A 22,329-nucleotide genomic window follows, 5' to 3' on the forward strand; every position below is an offset into this window, starting at 1 on the left:
AAAAACTCCTCTGAGGCCTGGCAAATGCTTTCACGGTGGACAGAGCAAAGAACTACCACCTCAACTTAGCAGGTGAGAAAAGGACGCAGAACAGCCAGCCAGTGCTTGCTGAGAGGAGGCTGGACAGGCACACAATGGAGCCTGTCCTCCAGGGGAAAGCAGGCGGGAGGAGAGGCCAGGTGTGTCAGAGGGGAGGAGGAGAAGGGGAGAGATGGCTCCAGCAGGAGGAACAGGATGTGGGCAGGCATGGAGAACTGACACGTCTGAGCAAAATGTGGCCTCACTTTGAAACGCTGGGGAGGAGCTAATATTGCCCCAGCCAGTGGGAAGGGAACAGGAAACCTCAGGAAATGTCCGTCCTAGGAAACACCGTCGGCCTGGCTCTCCTCAGGCCTCCACAGCAGCTCTGTGCCCCGTGGGCCTTTAAAATGTGAGCCCTTCCCACACATTGCTCCTGGGGCCCCGTCATCAGTTCCCGGCCTCCGTCTAGTGAAGCGGAGCTCCAGGTCGCGAGGCCACACAGACTCCCTGGGTGTCAGAAGGTCAGTAGCAGTAGGGGCTCAACCAGCATGACTCCCCATGCCCCTTCCAGCCCTGCTCTGTCACAGCCTCCTTCTGCGGCACCGGGCACAGACAGGTCAATTCTCCATGCCTGCCCACATCCTGTTCCTCCCGCTGGAGCCATTTCTCCCCTTCTCCTCCTCCCCTCTGACACACCTGGCCTCTCCTCCCCCCTGCCTTCCCCTGGAGGACAAGCTCCATCGTGTGCCTGTCCAGCCTCCTCTCAGCAAGCACTGCTGGCTGTTCTGCGTCCTTTTCTCACCTGCTAAGTTGAGGTGGTAGTACTTGCTCTGTCCACCGTGAAGCGTTTGCCAGGCCTCGGAGATAGTTTTTGTGAAGCCGCTCTCCCGCAGCGGCCCTCAGTACTTCCATCTGCAAGGCTTAGCCAAGAGCTGCCTCCTAAACGCTCCTGCATCTCAACCGATGGAGACCGTGTTCTCTGAAAGGTCACCTCATCCACCAGGCGAGCCCCAGGCGGGCCAGGCCTCTCCCTTTCCTTGGAGGTGTGGCCCCTTCGCTGTAGCTCAGCTTGTGAACCGCCCTGTGGACTCCCCCGCCCTGTAATCCTCCCACCACTCATCTCCATCAGCTGATCAAGTTCCTGAGGGAAGTGAGAGGTGCCATAAATGCCGTCTCTTTATTTCTGTGATGGGTCTCCCGTGACTATCTTAGGCTTCTTTCTGTTTCCCAACCCCGTTGCTATGACTTTACTTGGTATTTAGCATTTCAGTGCCTTAACCTTCCCCTTCTCCAGCTTCCCGCAACGCATCCAGTCGCACCTCCCGTGTTGTTTCTATCTCCGAGCTTTCTGGTGAAGGTCATCTGTTGGACATTTTAATGCTAAAACCCTGTCAGGGACAGCGCTCCTAAATGAACTCTGGATCTCTCATGATGGTCGCATTTCTGAGGGGTTGGGTCCCTTGCCCTCCCCCCATGAGCAGTCCCCAAAGAGGAGTCTAGAGTGAAATATGCCGCGTGCAGTCAACCTCATCTATCTCTCCACCCTCCCTACCTTCCACACAATAGGAAGGTGCAAACAATAGGGTCCGAAGGAGAAGAACTGCTTAGGACTTTCTAGCTTTTATGTAACAAGGAACAGGAGCTGGGAAATGGACTCCAGGCTTGCAGATCCCACTCTCCTTCTATTCGCTGCAGCACTATTGCCAGGCCAGCTCTGCCGAATGGAACACCTTTCAGTGTTCTGTTGCCCAGATGCACCGGACACTGCTGAGGTGGGTGGAGCGCGGCTACCGTGGATGCGCTAAGACCCTTAGGTGTTGGCTTTCTCTACACCTTCCCTGGGAGCAGTTCAGACTTTTCTTTGCATAGAAATTCTAACCTCTTCATATGGCCACGTTATGGCTCTGAATTAGCTGGTGGGCGTTGCAGTCCTGGAGACAGAAACAACTTTCGTTTCACTGGGCAAGTGGTTGGTAGGCTCACTGTTCATCCCTCGCAACTGACAGAAAAGCTTTAAAAGGCAATCTTTTAACCCTGAGTTTTGTAACTTTGAAGTAGACTCAGATGACAGTTTATCTCTCCGTTCCTTGTATCTCCTGACTGTTCTTCCATCATAATGTCTCCTGTATGACATTGCTCTTAAAATATAGCTTTGGCAACGTGAAAGATGACTTACCGGGTTCCCAAACTTCCCGATCTGTGACCAGTTATAATTAATCCTCTCACTTGTCATTCCAACCGGGATCCTGTGAAATAACCCAGGAGACAGTGCAAAATGGCGAGCAGGAAGTCACCTGCACATTATTTAGTAGAGGGGCTGTTGCCAGGGTCAACAGGGTCATTCAGCTCCCTAGTAACCACCCACCACCTCCCAGGGTGTTTCCCCTGGGAGGAAACCTACAGTGGATGGATAAGAAAGATCACTAAACCTAAGGTTGCCAGGTTTAGCAAATAAAACTACAGGAACAACAGATAAGTCTCCATATAACTATGTCCCTAATTTTACATGTTATTCATTGTTTATATGAAATTGAGATTTCACTGGATAACCTGTACTTTATGTGGCAACCCTACCCAAGCCATATTTTGATTGAAAAACCATTAGGAAAAAATGGCCGGGCGGGTGTAGCTCAGTGGTTGAGGGGCAACCCATCAACCAGGAGGTCACGGTTTGATTCCTGGTCAGGGTACACGCCTGGGTTGTGGTCCGATCCCCAGTAGGGGGTAGGCAGGAGGCAATCCATTGATGATTCTCTCTCATCATTGATGTCTCTATCCTCTTCCTTCCTCTCTCTGAAATCAATAAAAACATATCTTTTAAGAAAAAAATATTCTATAAGAGTATTTGATCGTTGTTGGAAAGTCCATAAGAAAATGTCAGGATCTTGGAGGGCCATCTGTATAGACACTGTGGGTGCGGCTTAAATCAAATTCTGTCTCACTCTTGAGGAGGCTTCCTTGAAAACTAGATTTCCCTTTTCAGTGGAACAAGCATCTCTTTCCAATAGAAAATCCTGCCCAATGGTGCCTCTTGCACTTCCCTCCGAGTGTGTACCTGTGTGTGTGGAGTGTGTCATATTGGCTGTCAGTGTGGGGCCTATTGGGAAATCCAGGTGGGGGAGTTACCATTCGCAGGCTGGGGGCATCTGGGGGAGGTACCATTCCCAGGCTGGGGGCATCTCGGGGAGGTACCATTCACAGGCTGGGGGCATCTCGGGGAGGTACCATTCGCAGGCTGGGGCATCTGGGGGAGTTACCATTCACAGGCTGGGAGCATCTGGGGGAGGTACCATTCACAGGCTGGGAGCATCTGGGGGAGGTACCATTCGCAGGCTGGGGGCATCTGGGGGAGGTGCCATTCGCAGGCTGGGGGCATCTGGGGGAGGTACCATTCACAGGCTGGGAGCATCTGGGGGAGGTACCATTCGCAGGCTGGGGGCATCTGGGGGAGGTGCCATTCGCAGGCTGGGGGCATCTGACTGGACTGGCTCCCTGCCCCTCCCACCGTGCGTACCCTCATGGAAAGCATCAGGCTCCCACTTTCTGTGCAGCATGGCCTGCTGCCCCAACCCTGCTGACCTTCGGGTGCCATTTCTAATTTCTGTTTCACTGAGTTATTTGTGCCAAGTGCTGTCTGTTTTGATAAAGTGCAAGCTTTTTCTTGCTGCCACTGAAGAGAACTCCTGACCTCCTTCCCATGTCTGTGATGAGGCCGGGAGGGGCGGGGGGGTTCTCCATTGCCCTCTAAGAACAGCAGGCGGCGGAACTGGAGCGCGGCCCCCTAGCGGGTGGCCACCGGCTTCGAGACCCTCGTTAGCAGGACTGCGTGTGGGTGACACTTTCTTTCAAGCTCTGTTCCTTAAGCATCAGGACTCCCTTGGTTAGTTAGCACATCACATTAATTATTCAGTGCCTCACTTTTTTCCAACAGTAATTAATGAGATAAGTTACACAATGGCAACGGTGTAAATATTATAATAGAAAAGCAATTACTAAAGTGGCAATTTTAATTCAAAATTATTTTAATTACATGGGACTCCCACTTATTTGAAATCTTGTCTCCACAGAGCCTCCTTTGAGCTTCCCCCTGGTTACCTGGAGATGGTCCGAGAGCTTTGCCTCCACCTTTACGCTAGAGTCACTCAGGGTGTGTACGCAGAGAGGTCACTGGCTTGATTACAGGCAGGAGCTGCCCTCCCCCCCCCCCCCCCAAAGGCGAGGCTCTCAGGAGCTGGGAGCCTGTGGTGGTCGTTCTGTTTAGAGAAGGATGAGGTCGGAGAACCCTGCAGCTCCAGCAGGACCAACAGCCTGGGCCAGCGGCCCGGGCCGTCTCAGGAGCCCGTGCAGACTGTCTGTACTCGGTTTAACGCTCTGTGGACGCCCTGGTAATGTGTGTTTAAGAATGACTGTCGTGGTGGTTTCCCTGTCCAGGTTTAGCTCATTCTCAGCTTGTGTCTGGGAGTGTCGCTTTCCCTCACAAGCTGGGGTCTCCCCGAGCGTTGTCCTGGGCGCCCAGCTTCTGCAGAGTGAGCTGGGAGAGACCCCACCACCGGCCTGGGCTGCCTCCACCCGCAGGACCCGCACCAGAGCGGGGCCGGGCAATGCTCCCCCACTCAGAATAGTTGCCCCGTTTTAAATCACATGCATTTGCTTGGAGAACTTCCTCTTCGCATGGCACACAGAATCAGTCAGTCCCACTCTATCTGTCCGCTCTTTACATCACCCCCGGCTCCGAAGGATCGCAGTTCCACCGCCTGGTCGGAGGCTGCTCTGACTTCACCCTCAGCGCCTGCCCCCCGGATCTCTGGCTCCTGGCCGCCTGCTCCTGCCATGATTCCCCCACTGGGCCTGGGCCTGCCCCTCCTCTGTTCTCCCAGCTAAACCCTGACACCGAGGCCCTGCTCAGCTGCCACTTCCTCTGGGGTCCTCCTGCAAGCTCGGGCCCTCGGTGTTCCCGGTCTCTCAGCTCTTAGAACTAAGACTCGTGCCCCAGAACTTACCACTTGCCAGGCACTGTCTCCTTTGAACAGTTCTAGGCCCTCCGACGTCCAGGACAGGGATGAACCCTGCTTTCTGCGAAGCCACAGTGCAGGCGGGCAGCCTTCTCCATGCTAAGGCAGAAAAGCCCCCACTGACCTCAATCAGAAATGGACAGTGCTCTGGAAGCGACTGGCTGCAGGCAGGTCATGCCTGTGGCTTGGCCTTGAAGTCACTTTGCCCACAGCCAGAGAAGAAACCTCCAGCCCCAACGAATTTGGCGTCTGCTCCACTGTAATACAGGACACCTTCCTTTTGCCCCACCACCACCACCCCCAAGGCTGCACCCCACCCTCTGCTGCATGCGCATCTTTGCACCTCCCCACCTCATTGCCAAGTCGCACCTCAGGTACTTTGTGTCTCAGCTGGAGAAGGTGAAGAAACAGAAATCGTCTACTGTGGGCAGGTGTTAAAAAAAAAAAACCCTTTGGGTGAAGAACTTGGGCATCTGGCTGCGCTGAGACCCACAAGGAGCACCGCCACACCCAGGGCTACTGAGGCCCCGCACCATGCCCGCGCCTGCGCCTGCGCCCACGCAGTCCCGGTCATGAAGCAGGAGATCGTGGCCAGCAAGTGCCACCACCAAAGCCAAGCAGTTCCAGACTCCAAGGTCAAGTTCGTGCTGTCCCACCGGGGCCTTGTCGCCCGCACACACCAGGCTGCACTGCCAAGAGGCCCAACACCTTCTCCGAGCTGCTGGGCCCCCTGCCCGCTGGCCTGCCCACGTCAGCTCCTCGGGAAAACCGGGTGCTCGGGAGAAAACACACACAGGACAGCAGGTTAGTCAACGAACTACCATCCATGCCTCCGGCTACAACATTCTCCCGGTTCTTCTTGACCCGCCCACCACTCACCATGCTGAATGGGGGCGAGGAATAGGATTAACAGAGATTCACATCGCCTCGAGTTAGAAATTCTGATATTAGGCATTTCTAGGGAAAAGTAACTAAAAGTAGGTCACTCCCCAGAGAGCACAGGTTAGCATTAGGAGCCCAAGACTAGGCCCCGGCCTCTCCCCTCCACTAGCCAGGTTTTTCTTTTTCATTAACTATAGGTTCAGCAAAGAATGTTAGAAGTGAGAGGGACCTTAGGCGTCATCCACTAGAAGCCCAGCTCTTGATAGATGAGAGGTGGAGACCCACAGGGATGGTGTTTGCACTGCTCTCTCCTTGAATCTTAGCTGGTGACCTATCAAGCCAACCTTGCTGGTCCTGTAGCCGGTAGCCGGCTGGCTGGGCTCCTTGCATTTGCCCAGGATCTCATGATGGAGCAAGCTTTCCCCAAGAGGAAGACACCAGTGCTTGCCTGTCCGACAGCCACCCCGTCTCCGTACAAAGAGAGGCTGTTCTGTGCACCCCACCCTCAGCGGCAGGTTCTTCAGGGAGGTGGGTAGGTGTCCAGTCCTAAGGGGTGAGCGCTGAATTCCCAAGCCCGTCTCAGTGGCCTTCTGAGCCTTGCTGTGGGACCGGGTTAGTCATGGAGAGGTGATGGAATCCAAGCCAGGGAGACACCAGGCGTGGTCTCCGTAACAAGGGAAGCCCTAGAGGAATATCCCTTCTTCTGGACAGCGTCACCTGTGGGATGAGCGTGGCAGCCCTCTTGGGGCTGTGAGGAGAGTGAGCCTGGAGCCGAGCCCGAGTGGCCGTGAGAAAGGAGGGCAGGGACTGATGAGGCCACCGGAGCCTCTGATTGTCAGGCAGTCCTGGAAAGGCCCTCCTGGGGGCTCCTGATCAGGAGGTGCGCACGTCCTCGCTGCAGTTTTGCTTATTTCCGTTGTAGTGCCTGCTCTGTTGGAGCAGTCCATCAGCTGTGCTCTAGTACAGGGCCTTTGAGGGAGCCCTGGGAACAGACAGCCCTTCCCGCAAACACCTCGAGAAGTTTTTACACGTCTGCCCTGAGAGTTCCTGTCCCGGGAACAAACCAGCTGGTTACAACAGCCAACAAGTCACAGCTGGAGCCGATGCCGCCACAAGTCTGCCCCTCAGATGCCGTAATTTGGTTTCCACAAAAACCCCTTGAGCTCATCATCCTAAAGTCTTGTATTCCTTGGTGAGATGCAGATTGAACACCACAGGCAGCTGGCATTCAGAGGCTTTACTTTATTTGCTTTAAACATGGGAGAGAAATGGAACTGGTCTATTCAGACAGAGATTGGGCTAGGAGGAGAGTTTCAGGAGCCAACATGATGGTGGCCCACTGCAATCCATGCTGCCTCTCTCTGGGCCCCTCACCTCCCCTGGGGGGGTCCTTGGACCTGCTCAGTGTCATAGCTGTCTGGGGCCCTGCACTAAAGCTGGGTGTATGGAAATGAAAGGGGTTTCTGTGAAGTAGTGTTGGAAAGCTCACGTGCAGTGTGGTCTAAAGCCTACATACCATTCTGCCTCGTGGCAAAATGATCTAAAAGTGCCTGACTGAGGCCAGAAAGGCTGGTCATGGATCCGACTTGCTGGGGAAGTTCGACTCCTCAGAGAGCACAGGTTAGCATTAGGAGCCCAAGACTTGGCTCCAGCCTCTTGTCTCCACTCACCAGCTGTGCAACCTTGAGCTTTTTGTTTTGCCTTCTGTAAAGTGGACATAATGATAGCTGGCTTGCCTATTTCATAGATTTATTGCGAGGCTCAGAGAAGGGATTTCAAAAGAAAATGCTTTCAAACACGTAAAGAATATATGAATTCAAGCATATATACTATTAAAAGGAGTCAAGTAAGGACAAGTGACACAAGGCAAAATAGATTAGGGCCACATCAAAATTAAAAACAGTTTTGCTTCAGACGATACCATCAAGAAAGTGAAAAGACAATGCACAGACAGGGAGAAAACATTTGAAAATTATATGTCTGGTAAGGGACTTCTATCCAGAATTTATAAAGAACTACTACAATTCAATAATAAAAAAAACTTTAAATGGCAAAGGATGTGACTAGACATTCTCCAAAGAAGATATACAAATGGCCAATGAGCACATGAAGAGAGATGTTCGACATGGTTAGGCATCAGGGAAATGCCTGCCAGACCTGCGATGAGCTCCCCCTTCACACCCGTTTCTATGGGTGAAGAGAAAGAGAGACAGTAACAAGTGTTGACAAGCATGTGGAGAAACTGCACCTCGTACACACCTGGTGGGAATGCCAAATGGTGCAGCTGCTTTGGAAAAACTGGCAGTTCCTCCAGTGATTAAACATAGTGTTACGACAGGACCCTCAAGTCCACTCCCAGGTATATACTCAAAAGAAGTGAAAATGTATGTCCACACAAGAACTTTTACACAAATGCTCATAGCTTTATTCATAATAATGGAAAGTGGAAACAATGCAGTGTTCATTAACTGATAAATGGATAAGCAAAAGGTGTTTCATCTATACAGTGGAATATTGCTCAGCCACTATATTGTGCTGATATATGGTATAACATGGACACTACTTGGAAACATTATGCCAAATGAAAGAAGCCACACAAAAAGGACACCTACTATATGTTTTCGTTTATATAACACTAGAGGTCCGATGCACGAAATTCGTGCACAGGGGGTGTGGGGGGCTGGTCCCTCAGCCCAACCTGCACTCTCTCCAATCTGGGATCCATTGGGGGATGTCCGACTGCCGGTTTAGGCCCAATCCCACAGGCAGTCGGACATCCCTCTCACAATCCAGGACTGCTGGCTCATGACCTCTCACCTGCATGCCTGCCTGATTTCCTCTAACCGCTTCTGCCTGCCAACCTCATCACCCCCTCACCGCTCCCCTGCCAGCCTGATCACCCCCAACTGCCCTCCCCTGCTGGCCTGTGTGAGAACATTCTTCACCCATCCCCAACTACCCTCCCCTGCCAGCCTGGTCGCCCCAAACTGCCCTCCCCTGCAGGCCTGTTCACCCCCAACTGCCTGCCCCTGCCAGCCATCTTGTGGTGCCCATCTTGTGGTGACATCGCGTGAGGGCATTGCTCCACCTAGGCTTTTATTATATACTAGTGACCCGTCGTGTGAAATCATGTGAGACCCAGGACTTCTCCCCCCCCACCCCCACGCCATGGGACCACCGCAAGTCCTGGAGTCCTACCCCACATGGTCAGCACATTGCAGGTTGGCCCCAAGTCCTGGAGTGCCGCCCTGATGCCCCGCCTCCGGGCCATGTGCAGCGGCCCCACCCCTGCAGGGCCACGGAAACCCCAGCAGAAGTCGCATGAAGCAGCCACCGGGACCCCGTGGGGCCGCAGGAAACCCTGGTGGAAGCCACGCGGAGTGGCCGCTGGTCCTGCCCCTGCTGTGTGCACCACCATCTTGTGACAGTGTTATGATATGAGGGTCAATTTGCATTTTGCCTCTTTATTGTATAGGATAAAATGTCTGTATAGGCAAATTTATAGCAATAGAAAGATTAGTGGTTACTTAGGACTAGAACAAGTGGAATGTGGGTAGGGGAGATGATGAATGACTACTAACAGGTATAGGGTTTCTTTAAAGAGGGACCAAAATAGTTTAAAATTAGATTGTATGATGGTTGCACAGCCCTGTGAGTATACTCAAACACATTGAATTACACTCTTCAAACAGGTGGAATGTGTGGTGTGTAAATTACATCACAGGGAAGCTGATATTTTTTTAAAGCAGTGAGGAGCTCCCATAAAGTATTATTGCCGCATGGATTACAGCATTCCCATGAGAGCTGGGGTGGCGGGGGGGCGGGTGGTTATACTGTGTGAAGCCTCCTTGAACTGAAATATAGGTAAGTAAATTAAGACCCAGATATGCGAGGACACAGTGTCAAGATCTCTAATTGGCTGTTCCTTTAAGATACTCAAAAGGTACAAGAGATGCTCTTTATAGCCGAACCTCTTTCTCCCAGGACTGTCACACTGAACCATGGAACTCAGCAAGGAGCAGTAGGTCTCGCATGTCCCCACATGATTTCATCTCTAGAAGCTGTCCCTGGGCACCCTGCCCCTGAGGATGGTGAGAAAGGAGCTCAGGCCAGCATTAAATTATGATAGGCCAGAATCTCTCAGCATCCTGTGGTAGACCAGGTGGCTGAAAATCAATCGAGTTGGGAGGCTCCCTGCTCAACTCCAGAGACACAGAGTTGGGGCAAAACATGCTGAGGCAGTTAGAAGAGCTGCATCTGTCTTATGAGCAGGTCAAACGAAACACTGCTGAGGTTGTTCATCTGAGTGGCCGGCCGACTCTCAGCAGCTGGAGCATGAACACCCACACTGGCAGCACCGTCCCCACAGCCAGCCAGCTCAGCCTCACAGAGGCCAGCGGCCTTGCGTCTCACTGCCCCATGTCCCCACACTTCGACCAGGTGGCCTTCGCCTCACCCAGGGGTCAGCTTTCTGCCCAGGGAAGTGATTGCGCTGGTGGGTCCTGCAGCTTCTGGCAGCTGGGCCCAGGCCCTCCAGAGCTGCTGCCACATTGCAGCTCCCATCCCAAGTGTCAAGGAAGGACGTTGAATTCCCTGCTTTAAGGTTCTCTGGCCAAGCAGGACTTTTCAACTGTGTCACTGGTGGTACCACCCACGTGACTGTAAGGGAAGCATGTTTGTGTCACCAGAGGCAGCTGCTTCTTGGCAAACGGTGCCCAGGCACAGCATGGAAAGGCACCTGCCGTGGTCTCACCTGGCTGTGTGGTGCAGAGGTGGCCTGGCCAGGCCGAGGCAGGGCTTTCAGAGAGCATTCCACATGGGCTCAAGCCCAGCAGCCTCCAGGGCGCTCACGCAGCATGACTCCCGCTTAAGCCCTGTCCGTCCCACTAACCAGATGTGCAGATGTCCTCTGCTTCCGGAGATGTTTACATTCCCCCACCAAGAACACTGCCATCTGCAGAAGGGACCAGAGGGCTCCATCCCGTTCAGAGCCTTCAGTCCAGAGAAGATGTTCTCTGATGGGCCCTTGTTTAGAAATACATAAAGAAAACATTATTTTAGAAACAGACAAAAACTATCAGCAGGCCCAGAAGTATTTGGGAACCAATGTATATTTGTATGTTATTGTTTTTTCCCCTTTATTCATGAAATGCTTTCCTCCCTGGTTGAGTCACATGTGGTTCTTCATTCAACTACAGTAACACTTTGCTCCAAATGGGACCCAGAGCCTAAGCCATAGCTTTTCTTGTCTTAGTCCATTCAGAAGAGAACATTCTTCACTCCGTCCTAAAAAGGAAACCTGATAAATCCAAAGAATTAATATTCCTTATCAGGTGTCATTAGTCAGGTGTGAATGCTGTAAACTCGGCAATCTTGAGCTCAAGAACGTTGTGGTGCTGTTCCAGCAGGCGCCCAAGGCATGGCACCAGTCTAAGCCAGGGGGGCAGAGCATCAGGCAGCTGGTTAAGAATTCTTGGCTATTGTCATCTATGACACGTGATTTCATAAAGGATGGAAACCCGGGAAATGACAAGAGCACCATGAGGTGACATCTGTGCTCTCTGGTGTCTGAAATTGGTGGTCAAGCCTTGTGTCTGAAAGCTTCTCATGGAACTGGAATCTGGGCATTAGTTCCTCATTCCCTGTACGACTATAGAAATGGCCCAATTGGCTCCTCGGGAGGCTCTCTGGACTCTTCTGTGTGTAACAGAAAGAATTCCGTATGCTCCAATGGCACCAACCGTAAGACATAGTTTATGTCTAAGTTTATAGACCTTCCATGTTACTGAATTTCTCTCCTGCTAAATGTGGCAGGTTCTGCTGTCTTTTATCGTTCCCTAAGGCCACCGGGAGGTTTGGGAGAGCTTTGGAGTATGCACGGTGCTGTGTAAGTCTTCCTTATGGCCTTGACCCCTTCCCCAGGGCATGCCCTATTCCCAGCTCCTCCTAGTTCACAGTAGCAGAGCTGTGCGGCCTGCCCCTTCCTTCTCACCTTTACCAGGTTGTCTTACCTGAGCCCTAGGAGTTCCCCTTCAGGCTGCAGCCACCATCCCACGGGACGTCTACCATCTGCTAGGCTACATCCCCCATGTTTCTTTTTTGGACCTAAATACTGATCTTTCTTAAATGTCCTCTTGTATTGAACAGCAGTCTTCTAAATAACTATTTGATCAAAGGAGAATTTATAACTATTACAACAATCTATTTAGAAAGTCAAGAAAATAAAAACACAGCATAACGAGAATGATCGCCTGCAATTATAGGTGTACTCAACGGCAAAATGATGGTCCAGATGCTTCCATTATTAAAGAATAGAAAAGCTGAAATAAGCCTTCAACTCAAGAAGTTAGTAAAAGTACTGTAAAATAAACATGGAAAATGTAGAAGACAGCACAGCCAGAAAATGCAGGAATTATAATATATATTAAGAGCTGTTTCTTTGAGAATAGAATAGAAAAACTTTTGACAGGTATAATAAAGAAAAAGAGAAGAGAAAGCAAAGTTTAGAGCAAGTGATAGACTAGATACATTTTATATTTATTGAGAATATTATATAAATTTTGTGAAATAAATAGATTTGAAAATATAAACAGATTTGTTTAGAACATATATAAATTGACAAAAGAAAGAATGGATACTAACTAAGGAATAAATTGTAAAAGATACCAAAGTATTGCCATTCTAAAAGGCTCTAGGGCTAGATGGTTTTACTGATTGTAAGTTCTGAATTTTCAAGGAACAGATAATTCTCATTGTATTTAAACTTTTCTAGAACATTGTGAACAGGTAAAACATTCTCCAATTTATTTTTAAAGCTAAAACCACCATGATGTAAAACCTGCCAAAAATTGCCCCCAAAATACAAAATAGAGAAACATAAATATATGTCAAGTTCACCAGTAAATACAGATCCTCCCAAAATCCTATAAACACCAGCAAGCTAATTTCAGTACTATATTGGCGGAATCAACTTTCACAATCAAATATACTTGGAAGCGATAGTGTATGTTCTATTGGAGAAAAAGTGAAAAAATTGGAAAATATAGGCAAGTTCAAAACTATTTAATCCTCATAAGTCTAATAGCCACAGTTAACCTTTAAGTATATATCCTTCTAGTGGTTTGTTCCTCTGTTTACATATTTTGTAATTATGATTATGCTGCTTTGTAGCCAACAACTATCAGGGAAATACCACACACATATATCCTGTAAGTTCCTTCTCCGCTTGTGTTCTCTAAATTGTGTTTGACAGTCAAAGGTCCTCAACTTAGGTGGCAAAGGCGGCCCACAGAACAGGTGCCCCATGCACCTTCACAGATCCCCATGTGCCCCTCGCCACACCTCAGCCTTTCATGCTTGGGCCTCACATAACTAGTCAAAATGATTTAGACGATCTGTGTGCTTAATAATCCCGTGTAGGAGCCATATTACAGACATAAGGACCCTTTGATTCTTAAATAAAATCCAGTCAGCAAAACCCTATCCTCCCCAGGGAAAAAGCAGAGTCAACACCTAGGTGTTCCTGGTCTGCATACTGAAAAGCCCATTTCCTCAGCAGTGCACTGTGAGGACTTTCATGATAGGAAGTATCCTGCGACTATGTTTATAGTGACGACATACTGCTGAAAAGTATTCCCTCGTAAATGTATGTCATTACTTTTTAACTAATCCCCTGTTGTTGGGCATTTGGGATTGTTTACAAATCCTTTCCTATTGCAACTAATATGAGCATATATCCTTGTAAATAAGTGTTTTAAACATCCCTAATTATTTCCATACTAGAGGCTCAGTGCACAAATTCATGCATGGATGGGGTCCCTCGGCCTGGCTGGCAATCGAGGCCTATCATGGGGGCTGGCCAGCCAGAGGGAGGGACCCTGAGAGGTTGGCCGGCTGGCTCCACCAATCAGCACCTATGCGGGGGTAGGGGGGACAGGCCGCAGGAGGTTGGCTGTAGGAGCACACTGACCACCAGGGGGCAGCTCCTGCATTGAGCATCTCTCCCCTGATGGTCAGTGCCCATCATAGCGACTGGTCGACCAGTCGTTCCGGTCATTCAGTCATAACAGTCACTTAGGCTTTTATATATATAGCTGGTAAATGTCTGGGAGTAGAATCTCAGCTTAGTCCCTTATTTGTCTCTCATTGTCCTCACCCATAAAGTAACAATAATACTTACCCTGTGAGAGGGCAACATAAAATGATCCTGAGGGGGTGGGGACTGGAGGGAGGTATTGTCCATTGTCCTGAGTCACTATTTTGTGTTGGAATATGACTGTTTCCTTCCCTATGGGTACTGGGTGCTCTATTCTGACTTATTTATAGAGCTTTTCTTGTATTTTTCTAGATTGATGAAAAATGTGCAGATTTTGCATTGTCAACAAGTAGTGCTTTAACTTGCTTTGTAGCTCTCATAGCTGATTTCATCTACTTTTTATGATTCTGTAGTGTGTATGACGGTTACACTTTTTCCCTTAGAGAAGCCCAGAGCAGCTGACTGCTGCAGTGTCTGTGTGTGGCCGAGTGTCTGTCAGCTCCCTCCTCCCAAGCACACGCAGCACACACACGTGCTATCGCTCTGATGTACCTGGCACAGTGGATTCTTAACAAATGTCACCCCGATACCACCCCTGACCCCCATGCCATTTCCTCTGAACGTAACTTTTACAGTACTCACCTTTTCATCCTTAACATTTTTATAGGCTCGTTTCATGAGCCATTTTTCTCACAAGGCTACCTATATGCATTGTTAGTGGCATGTTCTTTCTGGCTTTGAACACATACTTATAAAATCTGAGCTTCATCTCCACAAGGAGTGGTTCTTACGTAAGTGAATGAATGCCTACATTGACTCTACGCTAAAATGGGTAAGCACTGTAGCAGAGACCTGCATGGCTGTTTCATTGATCAGCCTTTGAGACAATTAACCAGACCTGGAGGTTGGAAGTATTGAGAGAAAAGGTTCCTCCCACTGATAAATGTCAAGATACTGGTGTGCTTTTCCCTGTCCCTCCTGCTAAGCATAGGAAGATTCCTAGACGTCACATTTAAAACAAACATAAGACAAAGGTTAAGAGCAGGCAGATCAGCTCGGACCTCAGGGTCCTCAGGAAAGACACGGCAGCGAGCTCCCTGGGTGTCCTTTTGTCTCAGATGGCTCAGAGGGAATGCTGGAGAAGCCAGCAACTTGGAAATGCCAGTAGGCACAGATTTTTTTAAATACCCAGAAAGCCAGTTCTGTCTAGTCAAAGGACCAGGAAATGGGTATCCTAGCAAGAAGGAAACATTTAGACAACAATTGCTCTATTCCAGCCAAACACTATGGAAAGGAAAAGAAGTGACCCCACCCTCCTCCTCCTCAGCAAAGGCCAAGTGGGAAGCCTGACTTCCTTCCACTGAAATTTTAAATTTCAATGAATGAGCTCAACAGTAGAATGAAGAGAACAGGGGAAAGGTTCTGTGAACTTGAAGATAGAACAAGAGAAATCACCAACATGAACAATAGAGAAAAACTAAAGAGAAGAAAAGAGAAAGGACAGAGCCTCTTATATAGACCTATATGTCTGTAACAAAAGATCTGCTTGTGTCATCAGAGAACCAGAATGGGAGGAGAAAAAGTGTGAGGCTGAAAAATTATTCAAAAAGCATTTAAAGTAATAATGTAAGTTTCCAAGTTTTGCAGAAGATATAGAAACCTACACATCTGTTTGGGAAAACTGAGCAAACCCCTAACAGTGCAAACCCCATGCCAAGATATATCTGAAACTAAAATACAAACTTCTGAAAATAAAAGACAAAAGAAAAATATCTTGAAAGCAGGAATAAACACCACCTTACCTGTAGCAGTAAACAATGAAAACAATTCAAATGGCACTGCTTCAGAAACCCATACAAGCCAGAAGGAAGTAGCAAGTAATTTTTCAAGTGTTGAAAGAAAATAATTTTCAATCTAAAATCCTATATCCATTGAAAATTTCCTTTAGGAATGAAGGACAAATGAAGACAGTCTGAGATTTAAAAAAAAAAAAAAAAAAAGACCTAAAAGCATTTGTCATCAGGAGACCTACCCAAAAAGAATGGCTAAAGAAAGTTCTTGAAACAGAAAGGACATGTTAAAAGAAGGAACCTTGATAAAACAAAATGATATTAAGAAGGAAAGAAGAAAAACAGAAAGAGTAAAAATAGGGTAAATATAATAAATTTCCCTTCCCTTCTTGTGTTTCCTAATTGTGTTTGATAGTCAAAAGATAATTTGAAAAATGGTTTGATGTGGTTCTCTATGTAGATAGAAAAAATACTCAAGACTATTAAGGAGGCAGGGTTTCTACCCTTCACCTAAACTGGTCAATGATAATACCAGTAGATTGGGATAAGTTATATATATTGTAGCATCTAGAAAAATGATTTAAGACTCTGTACAAAGAGACAAATTTAAAAAACACTGTAAATAAATCAAAATGTAATTCTACTTTTATTTACTTATAATTCTATCTCAGTGGTTGCCAGAGGCTGGAGAAGGGGGGCAGGAATGGGTTAACTTTTGTTTTTACTTTCAGTAAATTGAATTTAAATATATAGATAATTCTAAAACAAATTTTAAGGGACAGGAAGGCAGAAAAAAAGAAAATAGAGGGATTAAACAGAAAACAAAAGTAAAATGGCAAATTTAAGCTCTAACCATATCAATAATTATATTAAATGTTAAAGGCCTAAATTCACCAATTAAAAGAGAGGATAAATAAATATAACTCAATTTAAATATAACAATACAAGTAGGTTGAAAGTAAAAGGATGGAAAATATATACCATTAAAACATTAATCAAAAGAAAGGCAAAAATGGCTGTATTACTATCAGATAAAGTAGACTTCAGAGCACAGAAAAGTACCAGGGATATAGTGGGACATTACATATGGGTAAGAGTCAAGTCAGCAAAAATATATAGTATTCTTAAATTTGTAACTACCAAACAATAGAGCCCAAGACTAATAAAACAGTTTCTCAGTTTCTTTAAAACCTACACATACAATTGTCATGCAACCCAGCAATTACACTCCTTGGCATTTGTCCCAGAGAAATGAACAGATACATTCACACAAAAACCTATACACAGATAGCAGACTCATTTGTAATAGCCAAAAACTGGAAACAGCCAAAATGTTCCTGATTGATTGGTTAAACATCCATGCCATGGAATCAATAAAACATAGCAAACTATTGATATACTCAATACCTGGAAGGTATTTCAGCATTATGCTGACCAAAAAAAATAGCCCATCTCAAAAGGATATATATTATGATATTTAAATTATATCTCAGTAAATCTCATTTAAAAATAATGCACACTATCTGATACCTTTTATTTAACATCCTTAAAATGAAAAAGAATTTAGAAATGGAAAACAGATGCGTAGTTGCCAGGGGTGAGGGTGGGTGGGGCTGAGAGGTGGGTGTGACTCTGGAGGAGTAGCATGAGGAGCTCCTGTATGATGGGACAGTTCTGTGTTTTAATTGTGGGGGCAGCTACGTGAGCCTACACGTGATGCAATGTCATAGAATTATACGCACATTGTTCCATTGTCAGTTTTCTGGTGTTGACGTTGTTCTGTAATCATATGAGATGAGGCCATGAGAGACACTGAGTGAGGGGTACATGAGACATCCGTACTATTTTTGCAACTTCTGGTGAATCAGTTTATTTCAGAATCTTAAAAACTTCGAAGTAAGTGCACTGAGAGAGCCATTGTATCTGTTTAGCCTCTTGTTGGCCCTACTTACCTAATCCTGAGAGAGTAAAACTCCTAGTCTGGTCTTTTTTGTTCATTCTTTTACGTGGAACCGTCTGAGGCCTTCAGAATGTGTGATAACAGGACATGGGCCAGGGTCTCCGACTGGCGCTCACAGGCCTCCACTGACCACAGATGCGTTTCATTGCTGACACACAATGGAACTTTTTATTGTCAGAACTTTTCAAATTGGGTGCTCGCATTTTAAAATCGGGAGATTTGAAATACACATCGGGATTTGGGGCTTCCTCTGGAAAATCAAAGGATTTGGTAACACCGGGCTCCCATTTCCACCTGGCAGAGCGAGGCTGGCCTGGGGAGCTGTCTGGGCTCCAGGTCGACACCTTGCCCACGAGGGAGCCACGGGTCTGCTGTCATTTAGCATCACAGGTTACACATTTGTTTTCCTTACACCTGGACACTTAGTCACTTATGCTACTCGCCTTGCCTCTGTAGGTTTTCTATTTGTAACCAATAATACAGATGGTAGCTTTCTAAGATACCAGTTTTATGAAATCCTACGCAGCCCCAGAGCAACAGAAAAAATACATATATACCAACATCTCCTGGGCTACTTCTAGTATAACAAAATACATTGTATCAGGAATCAGTTTTACACACTGTGTCAGGAATCGTTATTTTATTAAGTCAATCAACATTAGTTAAGAATCTATTTGTGTCAGACCCTCTGCCAGCGTTGGGGATACAAGGATAATGGCAGAGAAATGCACCGTGTGCTGCCGGGCTTGAGCGAGGAACAGCCGCCATGCCTGGGGAGTGGGAAACCTGTGCAGAACAGGGGGCCTTGCAGCTCGGCCCTGAGAGGACCTGCAGGGCAAGCGGAGGGGAGAAGGGGCTTCCTTCCGGTGGAGACGGCACGGCAAAGGCACGCAGCCAGAAACTGACACACACTGTCAAAGTGATAGAAATGATCACGGCGGGGGTTTCGGATGGACCCGTGATTGAGGCCAGACCACAAAGAGCTTCAAAAGCCATGTGTTAGCAGAACTGTTCCTGGCGATAATGCAGAACAAACAAAAATACATCAGTCCACGGTCCTGTCAGTGTTGTCTTTTGGAAGATAACTCCAGCAATTCGAACCCCCTTGCGCCAGCTTTCACCATTTTCACGTCTCATCATTGGTTATAGTTTTAGATCAAATAATAGCAATACTAGTAAAGGTGCTTTCTATACAGGATCCTGTTGCCAGGGGACTGATTACAGTTTGGAAATCACGCATTTATTGAGTTCACGCTGAGTGCTGAGTGAGAAGGGGCACCGCCCTCCTGTGTCGTATCATTCGGCCAGGGCCCCGGGCGCCCACACAGTGCCCGCCGGCAGGGAGCCTGTCCCCGGCGCTTGTTGGTTGAAAGCGTGTGGACGCCTGTGGGTACTTATCCAGGCCCCACACTACCCTTGGCAGGCAGGACACCCTGGGCTGCGAGAACGGGATTTGTCGCTTGGGTTCCCGATCTTTTCTGTTACTGTCTGTGTTCAGACTTGGCCCAGGCCGGCTTCTGCAGGGATGTGTCACTGCAGCCAAAGGAAGGGGCACAGCAAGCCGGTCATTAGAATAAAGCCAGGACTCTCCAGGGGGCCTTGGGTCCTGACCACAAACAAAACCAGCAAGACGTTCCACGAAATTAAATACAAAAATTAAATAACCACCAGAGAGAGAACTGGGCTAAATCATAGCATATGAAATTTAGAGTACATTTAAAGAAATAGTCGCTAAAAGGAAAAAAATGTTAAAATTGGGAGAGCACAGAGGTGCTGAAATCCCCTTAAATATTCTTTTATTGGAAAAGAGAAATTGTAACCTTTTTGAAAGGTTAAATGCTTTTAAAAAAAAACTCATTAAACCAATGATGGATTTTTTTCTATTGATTTTTTTACTCAGTGATCACATGTGAATGCCTACTGTGTCCCAGGTATGGTGCCAAGCTGGGCAACAGAGATTTATTCCATGATCTCATCAATGTTTTCATGTCTGCAGACTCAGCCGCACCATGTTCCTGGTATGGCATGCAGAGCACTCATAAAAACTGTCCAAGACCGTGTCATCATGTCAACTATTCTATGCTATTGTTTCAGGAAAAAGTTAAATTTTTAAATTAATTTTTTAATATCTCCAGTACAAAAGCATGAGATCTATTGTCACACGAAAACGTTAACTATATGCAGCCCCGTCTTCCTTCGGGAATGTCTTTCCAATACGTCTTCTCCCATCTTCTTGGTTCCGTGTCTCCAAAGAGCCCTTTTATCAGTCCTCGTCTGCAGTGGGGACCGCATCCCCGCTCCTGGTCTTTACTGCCATCTCCCTGCGCAGCGGGTCCATGTGCTGAGGCGGGAGCGGGGCCGCTGCGGTCAGCCCGGCCAGCTGTCCCCAGGTGGATGCGGGCAGTTCCTTGGTCCCAGATCGGGGCACAGAGCTCTCCAGGCTCCCACCCTTAACATGATTCTTCCTGGCGACACACACTCTGCTCGGACCCTAAACCACAAATATATCCTATCCTGACCCGCAGCAGCGTGAGCCTCAGCCCATGGAGCAAAGCATGAAGAGAAACCTAAAATTCTTGGCTCTCCCCACTGTTTTAAAAACAAACAATCGTTATGCCAGTAAGACTGTCCTTGTCAGGGAGTTCCCAATCTGAGGGAGGAAAACATGACACGTAAGGCTGACTGCCGTTCTGAGGGACCAGAGGCTCTGTCTCCTTGGGCTGCGGTCTCATCCTGCAGGGCAGCCTCGCAGAGGAGGCGGCATGGGCCGCTCAGTGGACATCTCCCAGAAATTAAGGAGTCACGTTGTGGTGCAAGCCCCCAGGACTCCACACACCAGCCCGCATCACATGCTCTTTGTTGTTGGAACTGGAGCAGGTAGGACGTACTCGTGCGGGATCCAAGCCTTTGGCCATCACATAAAACCACCCAGCGTGCTCCTCATTCATCTCGGTTTCCCAGGCTGCAGAAAAGGGCATCCAGAGTGGGCGGGGCACTGTCTCTTTCCTCCGCCATGTGTGGCTTCGCTTTGGGGCTTTTTGGATTTGGTTTGGCTTTATTAGTGGGGGGCGGGGGCGGTCGGTTTGTGTTTTGGAGTTTCCCCACCCCGGTGTTTTGGGGGCCCCCTGACAAACGATTAACGTGGATCTCAGGTGTTCGTGTTTGGTCAGAGACTGATAACCTCCTTTGTTTGTAATGACTTTATTGATAGTAGCCATCTCGGCTCCGCCAGCAGGAAAGATGGGTTTTCGTTCATAGGGAAGAAAGCCATTTTACAGCCTTTGATCACTCACCTCCCTTCTAAAGAGCCAGGGCTTCTCGCTCAGCACCAGACGCAAGCGAGAGGCTGCACAAGAAATCCCTGGTGTTGAAGGGTTTGTCAGCCGTGGGTGTGGACCGTGACACTGTGGGAGAAATAAAAACCTCTAGGCAAGGTTATGTTCCAGCGCGCTCTTTCCCTGGCCTGCAGTTCACAAATTGCTTTTATTTTCAGGTCTATCCTGCAAGACGGTGTTTGTCTTGTCATGCTTCTGGAAGCGGGTTCCAATGAGTAATAACCCCTTCACCCCACCCCCACGCCCCACACTAAGGATTTATGCGATTCCATCCCTGGCAGAGCATTTGTCAGAGGTGAAGGGGCCGGTGAAAATGGTCCCTCACCTTGTCCAGGCTGAACTGCACTGAGACCCTAGCCCCTGCCAAGCCCCAGCGCCCGGCCTGCGCTCACGGTCCGTGGTCACAGTGGGAAGGGGCAAGCAAGTATTGGTTGTCGTCACATGAGAACGTGGTCACTGCCTTTCTGGGTTTAGCTTTCGACCTCAAAAGAACAGATTTAGATGTGTTTTAATTAATACAGACTTTGAAAATGTTGAATATTATGGGAGTACCAAAAACTTTATTCTTGCCTCAAACACTTTTTGGGTGGCTGTGTGTTCCTTGAATTTTTGTGGTGAATTCATTACCATTAGAAAATGTCCATTTTTCCTATTCTGTCTGAATATATAATTTGCGTACATAACTTGCTAGGGAATTTCAGCATGAAATGTGAACATGAAGTATGCTTTGAAATGTTATTGCTCTAAGGCAGCCGCTCTCCTGGGGTCTGGAATATATAAAACCATGTAAGTGATGGATCTCCAGTCCTTCAGTGAAGGGCTCAGAGGAAAATGACTGTTTACTCAGCAAGCCAGGTCCTGGGAAGACGACAGCGCTCGAGTCTGAGGGCGGGAAGAGGTGGGGCGCAGGGTTATGTAACCGCAGGGCCGCGGTCTACGGAACCTTCCAGAAGGCCAGGGAAGGACAGAGCAGAACACTTCCCTTCCTCACAGCCCACGTCCTAAAATAAAGCAAACAGACATTTTCAATTTCACAAAATATTCCAAGCATTTTGGATTTCCTTGCCTCTTTGTAGATGGTTGTGTTTGGGGGTGCACTGGAAAAGGCGTTCTCAGGAGCAGCGGCAGGACAGAAGGCCGTGCCGAGCCACACCGCCTTCCCCTCCGAATGGCCATACAAATAACATGCCAGCAACCCCAGGGCACCAGCCCTCACTCCCAATTTTATCGACATGTATGTAACCACTTAACTGGCAGGATTTGACCTTGACGATTGCTCTTCGAGTGCCAAGTG

General features: G+C 48.0%; 1 protein-coding gene across 1 annotated transcript in view; it reads left to right on the forward strand.

The window, feature by feature from the left end:
• AFF3 (AF4/FMR2 family member 3) overlaps window positions 1-22,329 on the forward strand; it is a 401,836-nt gene that overhangs the window by 321,818 nt on the left and 57,689 nt on the right.

The sequence above is a fragment of the Myotis lucifugus genome, unplaced genomic scaffold, assembly GCF_000147115.1.
Source record: "Myotis lucifugus unplaced genomic scaffold, Myoluc2.0 scaffold_210, whole genome shotgun sequence".
In the NCBI taxonomy this organism is placed as follows: Eukaryota; Metazoa; Chordata; class Mammalia; order Chiroptera; family Vespertilionidae; genus Myotis; species Myotis lucifugus.